Here is a 9,913-nt window from a genome sequence, read left to right on the forward strand (position 1 = left end):
GTTAGTGTTAACTCCTGTTGGGTTGGTGTTACCTCCTGTTGGGTTGGTGTTACCTCCTGTTGGGTTAGTGTTACCTCATGTTGGGTTGGTGTTAACTCCTGTTGGGTTGGTGTTACCTCCTGTTGGGTTGGTGTTACCTCATGTTGGGTTAGTGTTACCTCCTGTTGGGTTAGTGTTACCTCCTGTTGGGTTAGTGTTACCTCCTGTTGGGTTGGTGTTACCTCCTGTTGGGTTGGTGTTACCTCATGTTGGGTTAGTGTTACCTCCTGTTGGGTTAGTGTTACCTCCTGTTGGGTTGGTGTTACCTCCTGTTGGGTTGGTGTTACCTCCTGTTGGGTTGGTGTTACCTCATGTTGGGTTGGTGTTAACTCCTGTTGGGTTGGTGTTACCTCCTGTTGGGTTGGTGTTACCTCATGTTGGGTTAGTGTTACCTCCTGTTGGGTTAGTGTTACCTCCTGTTGGGTTGGTGTTACCTCCTGTTGGGTTGGTGTTACCTCCTGTTGGGTTGGTGTTACCTCATGTTGGGTTAGTGTTACCTCCTGTTGGGTTAGTGTTACCTCCTGTTGGGTTGGTGTTACCTCCTGTTGGGTTGGTGTTACCTCATGTTGGGTTGGTGTTACCTCATGTTGGGTTGGTGTTACCTCCTGTTGGGTTAGTGTTACCTCCTGTTGGGTTGGTGTTACCTCCTGTTGGGTTGGTGTTACCTCCTGTTGGGTTAGTGTTACCTCATGTTGGGTTAGTGTTACCTCCTGTTGGGTTAGTGTTACCTCATGTTGGGTTGGTGTTACCTCCTGTTGGGTTGGTGTTACCTCCTGTTGGGTTAGTGTTACCTCCTGTTCGGTTGGTGTTACCTCCTGTTGGGTTAGTGTTAACTCCTGTTGGGTTGGTGTTACCTCATGTTGGGTTAGTGTTACCTCCTGTTGGGTTAGTGTTACCTCATGTTGGGTTAGTGTTACCTCCTGTTGGGTTAGTGTTACCTCATGTTGGGTTAGTGTTACCTCATGTTGGGTTGGTGTTACCTCATGTTGGGTTAGTGTTACCTCCTGTTGGGTTAGTGTTGGGTTAGTGTTACCTCCTGTTGGGTTGGTGTTACCTCATGTTGGGTTAGTGTTACCTCATGTTGGGTTGGTGTTACCTCATGTTGGGTTAGTGTTACCTCATGTTGGGTTAGTGTTACCTCATGTTGGGTTGGTGTTACCTCATGTTGGGTTAGTGTTACCTCATGTTGGGTTAGTGTTACCTCATGTTGGGTTAGTGTTACCTCCTGTTGGGTTAGTGTTACCTCCTGTTGGGTTGGTGTTACCTCCTGTTGGGTTAGTGTTACCTCCTGTTGGGTTAGTGTTACCTCCTGTTGGGTTGGTGTTACCTCCTGTTGGGTTAGTGTTACCTCATGTTGAGTTGGTGTTACCTCCTGTTGGGTTAGTGTTACCTCCTGTTGGGTTGGTGTTACCTCCTGTTGGGTTGGTGTTACCTCCTGTTGGGTTAGTGTTACCTCATGTTGGGTTGGTGTTAACTCCTGTTGGGTTGGTGTTACCTCCTGTTGGGTTGGTGTTACCTCATGTTGGGTTGGTGTTAACTCCTGTTGGGTTGGTGTTACCTCATGTTGGGTTAGTGTTACCTCCTGTTGGGTTGGTGTTACCTCATGTTGGGTTAGTGTTACCTCATGTTGGGTTGGTGTTACCTCCTGTTGGGTTAGTGTTACCTCATGTTGGGTTAGTGTTACCTCATGTTGGGTTGGTGTTACCTCCTGTTGGGTTGGTGTTACCTCCTGTTGGGTTAGTGTTACCTCCTGTTGGGTTAGTGTTAACTCCTGTTGGGTTGGTGTTACCTCCTGTTGGGTTGGTGTTACCTCCTGTTGGGTTAGTGTTACCTCATGTTGGGTTGGTGTTAACTCCTGTTGGGTTGGTGTTACCTCCTGTTGGGTTGGTGTTACCTCATGTTGGGTTAGTGTTACCTCCTGTTGGGTTAGTGTTACCTCCTGTTGGGTTAGTGTTACCTCCTGTTGGGTTGGTGTTACCTCCTGTTGGGTTGGTGTTACCTCATGTTGGGTTAGTGTTACCTCCTGTTGGGTTAGTGTTACCTCCTGTTGGGTTGGTGTTACCTCCTGTTGGGTTGGTGTTACCTCATGTTGGGTTGGTGTTACCTCATGTTGGGTTGGTGTTACCTCATGTTGGGTTGGTGTTACCTCCTTTTGGGTTGGTGTTACCTCCTGTTGGGTTGGTGTTACCTCATGTTGGGTTAGTGTTACCTCATGTTGGGTTGGTGTTACTTCCTGTTGGGTTGGTGTTACCTCCTGTTGGGTTAGTGTTACCTCATGTTGGGTTAGTGTTACCTCCTGTTGGGTTAGTGTTACCTCATGTTGGGTTGGTGTTACCTCCTGTTGGGTTGGTGTTACCTCCTGTTGGGTTAGTGTTACCTCCTGTTGGGTTGGTGTTACCTCCTGTTGGGTTGGTGTTACCTCATGTTGGGTTAGTGTTACCTCCTGTTGGGTTAGTGTTACCTCCTGTTGGGTTAGTGTTACCTCCTGTTGGGTTAGTGTTACCTCATGTTGGGTTAGTGTTACCTCCTGTTGGGTTGGTGTTACCTCCTGTTGGGTTGGTGTTACCTCCTGTTGGGTTGGTGTTACCTCATGTTGGGTTAGTGTTACCTCCTGTTGGGTTAGTGTTACCTCCTGTTGGGTTGGTGTTACCTCCTGTTGGGTTGGTGTTACCTCATGTTGGGTTGGTGTTACCTCATGTTGGGTTGGTGTTACCTCCTGTTGGGTTAGTGTTACCTCCTGTTGGGTTGGTGTTACCTCCTGTTGGGTTGGTGTTACCTCCTGTTGGGTTAGTGTTACCTCATGTTGGGTTAGTGTTACCTGCTGTTGGGTTAGTGTTACCTCATGTTGGGTTGGTGTTACCTCCTGTTGGGTTGGTGTTACCTCCTGTTGGGTTAGTGTTACCTTCTGTTGGGTTGGTGTTACCTCCTGTTGGGTTAGTGTTAACTCCTGTTGGGTTGGTGTTACCTCATGTTGGGTTAGTGTTACCTCCTGTTGGGTTAGTGTTACCTCATGTTGGGTTAGTGTTACCTCCTGTTGGGTTAGTGTTACCTCATGTTGGGTTAGTGTTACCTCATGTTGGGTTGGTGTTACCTCATGTTGGGTTAGTGTTACCTCCTGTTGGGTTAGTGTTACCTCATGTTGGGTTAGTGTTACCTCCTGTTGGGTTGGTGTTACCTCATGTTGGGTTAGTGTTACCTCATGTTGGGTTAGTGTTACCTCATGTTGGGTTGGTGTTAACTCCTGTTGGGTTGGTGTTACCTCCTGTTGGGTTGGTGTTACCTCATGTTGGGTTAGTGTTACCTCCTGTTGGGTTGGTGTTACCTCATGTTGGGTTAGTGTTACCTCCTGTTGGGTTAGTGTTACCTCCTGTTGGGTTGGTGTTACCTCCTGTTGGGTTGGTGTTACCTCCTGTTGGGTTGGTGTTACCTCATGTTGGGTTAGTGTTACCTCCTGTTGGGTTAGTGTTACCTCCTGTTGGGTTGGTGTTACCTCCTGTTGGGTTGGTGTTACCTCATGTTGGGTTGGTGTTACCTCATGTTGGGTTGGTGTTACCTCCTGTTGGGTTAGTGTTAACTCCTGTTGGGTTGGTGTTACCTCATGTTGGGTTGGTGTTACCTCCTGTTGGGTTAGTGTTACCTCATGTTGGGTTAGTGTTACCTCCTGTTGGGTTAGTGTTACCTCATGTTGGGTTGGTGTTACCTCCTGTTGGGTTGGTGTTACCTCCTGTTGGGTTAGTGTTACCTCCTGTTGGGTTGGTGTTACCTCCTGTTGGGTTAGTGTTAACTCCTGTTGGGTTGGTGTTACCTCATGTTGGGTTAGTGTTACCTCCTGTTGGGTTAGTGTTACCTCATGTTGGGTTAGTGTTACCTCCTGTTGGGTTAGTGTTACCTCATGTTGGGTTAGTGTTACCTCATGTTGGGTTGGTGTTACCTCATGTTGGGTTAGTGTTACCTCCTGTTGGGTTAGTGTTACCTCATGTTGGGTTAGTGTTACCTCCTGTTGGGTTGGTGTTACCTCATGTTGGGTTAGTGTTACCTCATGTTGGGTTAGTGTTACCTCCTGTTGGGTTAGTGTTACATCATGTTGGGTTGGTGTTACCTCCTGTTGGGTTGGTGTTACCTCATGTTGGGTTAGTGTTACCTCATGTTGGGTTGGTGTTACTTCCTGTTGGGTTGGTGTTACCTCCTGTTGGGTTAGTGTTACCTCATGTTGGGTTAGTGTTACCTCCTGTTGGGTTAGTGTTACCTCATGTTGGGTTGGTGTTACCTCCTGTTGGGTTGGTGTTACCTCCTGTTGGGTTAGTGTTACCTCCTGTTGGGTTGGTGTTACCTCCTGTTGGGTTGGTGTTACCTCATGTTGGGTTAGTGTTACCTCCTGTTGGGTTAGTGTTACCTCCTGTTGGGTTAGTGTTACCTCCTGTTGGGTTAGTGTTACCTCATGTTGGGTTAGTGTTACCTCCTGTTGGGTTGGTGTTACCTCCTGTTGGGTTGGTGTTACCTCCTGTTGGGTTGGTGTTACCTCATGTTGGGTTAGTGTTACCTCCTGTTGGGTTAGTGTTACCTCCTGTTGGGTTGGTGTTACCTCCTGTTGGGTTGGTGTTACCTCATGTTGGGTTGGTGTTACCTCATGTTGGGTTGGTGTTACCTCCTGTTGGGTTAGTGTTACCTCCTGTTGGGTTGGTGTTACCTCCTGTTGGGTTGGTGTTACCTCCTGTTGGGTTAGTGTTACCTCATGTTGGGTTAGTGTTACCTGCTGTTGGGTTAGTGTTACCTCATGTTGGGTTGGTGTTACCTCCTGTTGGGTTGGTGTTACCTCCTGTTGGGTTAGTGTTACCTTCTGTTGGGTTGGTGTTACCTCCTGTTGGGTTAGTGTTAACTCCTGTTGGGTTGGTGTTACCTCATGTTGGGTTAGTGTTACCTCCTGTTGGGTTAGTGTTACCTCATGTTGGGTTAGTGTTACCTCCTGTTGGGTTAGTGTTACCTCATGTTGGGTTAGTGTTACCTCATGTTGGGTTGGTGTTACCTCATGTTGGGTTAGTGTTACCTCCTGTTGGGTTAGTGTTACCTCATGTTGGGTTAGTGTTACCTCCTGTTGGGTTGGTGTTACCTCATGTTGGGTTAGTGTTACCTCATGTTGGGTTAGTGTTACCTCATGTTGGGTTGGTGTTAACTCCTGTTGGGTTGGTGTTACCTCCTGTTGGGTTGGTGTTACCTCATGTTGGGTTAGTGTTACCTCCTGTTGGGTTGGTGTTACCTCATGTTGGGTTAGTGTTACCTCCTGTTGGGTTAGTGTTACCTCCTGTTGGGTTGGTGTTACCTCCTGTTGGGTTGGTGTTACCTCCTGTTGGGTTGGTGTTACCTCATGTTGGGTTAGTGTTACCTCCTGTTGGGTTAGTGTTACCTCCTGTTGGGTTGGTGTTACCTCCTGTTGGGTTGGTGTTACCTCATGTTGGGTTGGTGTTACCTCATGTTGGGTTGGTGTTACCTCCTGTTGGGTTAGTGTTAACTCCTGTTGGGTTGGTGTTACCTCATGTTGGGTTGGTGTTACCTCCTGTTGGGTTAGTGTTACCTCATGTTGGGTTAGTGTTACCTCCTGTTGGGTTAGTGTTACCTCATGTTGGGTTGGTGTTACCTCCTGTTGGGTTGGTGTTACCTCCTGTTGGGTTAGTGTTACCTCCTGTTGGGTTGGTGTTACCTCCTGTTGGGTTAGTGTTAACTCCTGTTGGGTTGGTGTTACCTCATGTTGGGTTAGTGTTACCTCCTGTTGGGTTAGTGTTACCTCATGTTGGGTTAGTGTTACCTCCTGTTGGGTTAGTGTTACCTCATGTTGGGTTAGTGTTACCTCATGTTGGGTTGGTGTTACCTCATGTTGGGTTAGTGTTACCTCCTGTTGGGTTAGTGTTACCTCATGTTGGGTTAGTGTTACCTCCTGTTGGGTTGGTGTTACCTCATGTTGGGTTAGTGTTACCTCATGTTGGGTTAGTGTTACCTCCTGTTGGGTTAGTGTTACATCATGTTGGGTTGGTGTTACCTCATGTTGGGTTAGTGTTACCTCATGTTGGGTTAGTGTTACCTCATGTTGGGTTAGTGTTACCTCCTGTTGGGTTAGTGTTACCTCCTGTTGGGTTGGTGTTACCTCCTGTTGGGTTAGTGTTACCTCCTGTTGGGTTAGTGTTACCTCCTGTTGGGTTGGTGTTACCTCCTGTTGGGTTAGTGTTACCTCATGTTGAGTTGGTGTTACCTCCTGTTGGGTTAGTGTTACCTCCTGTTGGGTTAGTGTTACCTCCTGTTGGGTTGGTGTTACCTCATGTTGGGTTAGTGTTACCTCATGTTGGGTTGGTGTTACCTCCTGTTGGGTTAGTGTTACCTCATGTTGGGTTAGTGTTACCTCATGTTGGGTTAGTGTTAACTCCTGTTGGGTTGGTGTTACCTCCTGTTGGGTTGGTGTTACCTCCTGTTGGGTTAGTGTTACCTCATGTTGGGTTGGTGTTAACTCCTGTTGGGTTGGTGTTACCTCCTGTTGGGTTGGTGTTACCTCATGTTGGGTTGGTGTTAACTCCTGTTGGGTTGGTGTTACCTCATGTTGGGTTAGTGTTACCTCCTGTTGGGTTAGTGTTACCTCCTGTTGGGTTAGTGTTACCTCATGTTGGGTTGGTGTTACCTCCTGTTGGGTTAGTGTTACCTCATGTTGGGTTAGTGTTACCTCATGTTGGGTTGGTGTTACCTCCTGTTGGGTTGGTGTTACCTCCTGTTGGGTTAGTGTTACATCCTGTTGGGTTAGTGTTAACTCCTGTTGGGTTGGTGTTACCTCCTGTTGGGTTGGTGTTACCTCCTGTTGGGTTAGTGTTACCTCATGTTGGGTTGGTGTTAACTCCTGTTGGGTTGGTGTTACCTCCTGTTGGGTTGGTGTTACCTCATGTTGGGTTAGTGTTACCTCCTGTTGGGTTAGTGTTACCTCCTGTTGGGTTAGTGTTACCTCCTGTTGGGTTAGTGTTACCTCCTGTTGGGTTGGTGTTACCTCCTGTTGGGTTGGTGTTACCTCATGTTGGGTTAGTGTTACCTCCTGTTGGGTTAGTGTTACCTCCTGTTGGGTTGGTGTTACCTCCTGTTGGGTTGGTGTTACCTCATGTTGGGTTGGTGTTACCTCATGTTGGGTTGGTGTTACCTCCTTTTGGGTTGGTGTTACCTCCTGTTGGGTTGGTGTTACCTCCTGTTGGGTTGGTGTTACCTCATGTTGGGTTGGTGTTACCTCATGTTGGGTTGGTGTTACCTCCTTTTGGGTTGGTGTTACCTCCTGTTGGGTTGGTGTTACCTCATGTTGGGTTAGTGTTACCTCATGTTGGGTTGGTGTTACTTCCTGTTGGGTTGGTGTTACCTCCTGTTGGGTTAGTGTTACCTCATGTTGGGTTAGTGTTACCTCCTGTTGGGTTAGTGTTACCTCATGTTGGGTTGGTGTTACCTCCTGTTGGGTTGGTGTTACCTCCTGTTTGGTTGGTGTTACCTCCTGTTGGGTTAGTGTTACCTCCTGTTGGGTTAGTGTTACCTCCTGTTGGGTTGGTGTTACCTCCTGTTTGGTTGGTGTTACCTCCTGTTTGGTTGGTGTTACCTCCTGTTGGGTTAGTGTTACCTCCTGTTGGGTTAGTGTTACCTCCTGTTGGGTTGGTGTTACCTCCTGTTGGGTTGGTGTTACCTCCTGTTGGGTTAGTGTTACCTCATGTTGGGTTGGTTTTACCTCCTGTTGGGTTGGTGTTACCTCATGTTGGCCAAGTGTTACCTCCTGTTGGGTTGGTGTTACCTCATGTTGGCCAAGTGTTACCTCCTGTTGGGTTAGTGTTCCACTAGCTGTCTCCTATCATCCCTCAATGTCCTCCACTGAGTCAATTATGTTGATGTGTCACAAATGTCTTATTTAAGTCTAGTTTATTTTAGAAAATACATGAACTCTGACCTCTTTCTTCACAGGTTGCCCCTCTGTCACCTCTTCCCAACTCTCTTGGTGTAGTCGCTGGTTGGGGGATCTCCAACCCCAGCGCTTCCTCGTCCTCTTCGCTGCCCTCCTCCACCTTAACTTCTGGTCCTGCAGTTGCAGCAGACCTTAGGATGACTGCCAACCAACTGCAGTATGTCAAGCTGCCGGTTGTTTCTCAGGACGAGTGTCAGGCGAGCTACGCCTCACGCTCCACTAACTACAACATCACCGACAACATGTTCTGCGCCGGCTTCTTCGAGGGGGGGAGGGATACCTGCCTTGGGGACAGCGGGGGGGCATTTGTGATGGAGGATGAGATTACTAAGAGATGGGTGGTGTTTGGATTGGTTTCCTGGGGCGGGCCGGAGGAGTGCGGGAGTCAGAGGGTGTACGGAGTCTACACTCGGGTGGATAGATATGTGGAGTGGATACAGAGCCACCTGGACTCTGCCTCCCAGTGAGGCAGCCCTTAAATCTGTCCTTGTCTGTCTTTGACTGTCTTCATCATCATCTTTTAACATTATTTTTACCACCACTACATCATCAAAGTACTACAACGCTCTAAAGTTCTGCATGTAATCGTAACAGAACCAGGGTTGTATTATAACTCTAGAGTTTAGCTTCAATGGGTGACGCAGTCATTGTTGGAGTTTATAAAAACTTTCACACTCCGTGATAGTGTTACATGTTATGATCACAAGATGATCTGATCATTTTCAGACGTGGACTTTTCTAACCACACGTTCTCGTAGAAGAAGAGAAGTTTTAATTCACAGAAGGTATGAAAAAGCTTCAGCAGTTACATGAAGACTTACACTCCTAAATGTTTCTGTTATCTGATATTTACACACAAATTGTGTTTTTTTTACACAGGAAGTCACGCTATTTTATACTGTCTGTTCTGTACTATTATGTTACACTGACCAAAGGTCTTTTAAAGGAACTCAAATAATCATGTTTGCAGTAAAAGACTGTCTTACTTCTTGCTGTGATTCACTCATGGTTTTTAAATGCAAATATGCTCCATACCAATTTACAGTTACATGGTAAAAGAAAAAGTACACCCTTTTTCAATTTTAAGCTTTTACATATCAGGACATAATAAAATGCATATTTTCCTCAGCAGGTGTTAAATTTAGATTGAATCTAACAACAAACAAATGAACAACAACAAATTACATTTTACACTGTCATTATTTATGGGAAAACTGAGACAAAACACTGGATCAGTGAGAAACTAAGTGAACCCTTCCTGCTTCCACAGGAACTCAGAGGGTCAGTATCAGCCAGGGGCTGCTGATCAATGCTCTGATTAACTGATCATCAGTCAGTGTGAGCAGCTCTATAAAAATTGTGCAGCATTCAGGTGTGTGTTAACACGATGCCAAGGAGGAAAGACATCAGCAAAGATCCCAGAGAAGCAGCTGCTGCTGCCCATCAACCTGGGAAGGGTTAGAAGGCCAAACCCTAGAGCTACAGTTAGCATGTTAAAGGTTAAAGGTCACCCCAAGGTCAGAAACCGCCACAACGATGGAGTCACCACACCTGAAGGACGTTCAATCAGCTTATTCAGTGTAAAAAATGTTTTTACAAATATGACAAAACTGTTTAATTTCACAACTGAACATTCTGGCTTTGTAAAATGTGCCTAAAAATGTTGTTAAACTGTATTTTTTTTTTTTTACAATTTACAACCAAAGAGGAAAATATGACTCATTAACCAAACATAGTTTCAGCTCAGCTTAAAACTGCTTAAAAATGATTAAAAACAATAATTCTTCATCATCAGCTCTGCAGGTTTTCAGCTTGGAACAATTTCTTCAGTTTCTAAATCTAAACTCCGACTGAGATCCCGACTGTTTGCTGCTCGTGTCACTGAGCTGATATCTTTCCTGAAGAAAAGAG

The sequence above is a fragment of the Odontesthes bonariensis genome, chromosome 9 (genome assembly GCF_027942865.1).
Source record: "Odontesthes bonariensis isolate fOdoBon6 chromosome 9, fOdoBon6.hap1, whole genome shotgun sequence".
Taxonomy (NCBI): domain Eukaryota; kingdom Metazoa; phylum Chordata; class Actinopteri; order Atheriniformes; family Atherinopsidae; genus Odontesthes; species Odontesthes bonariensis.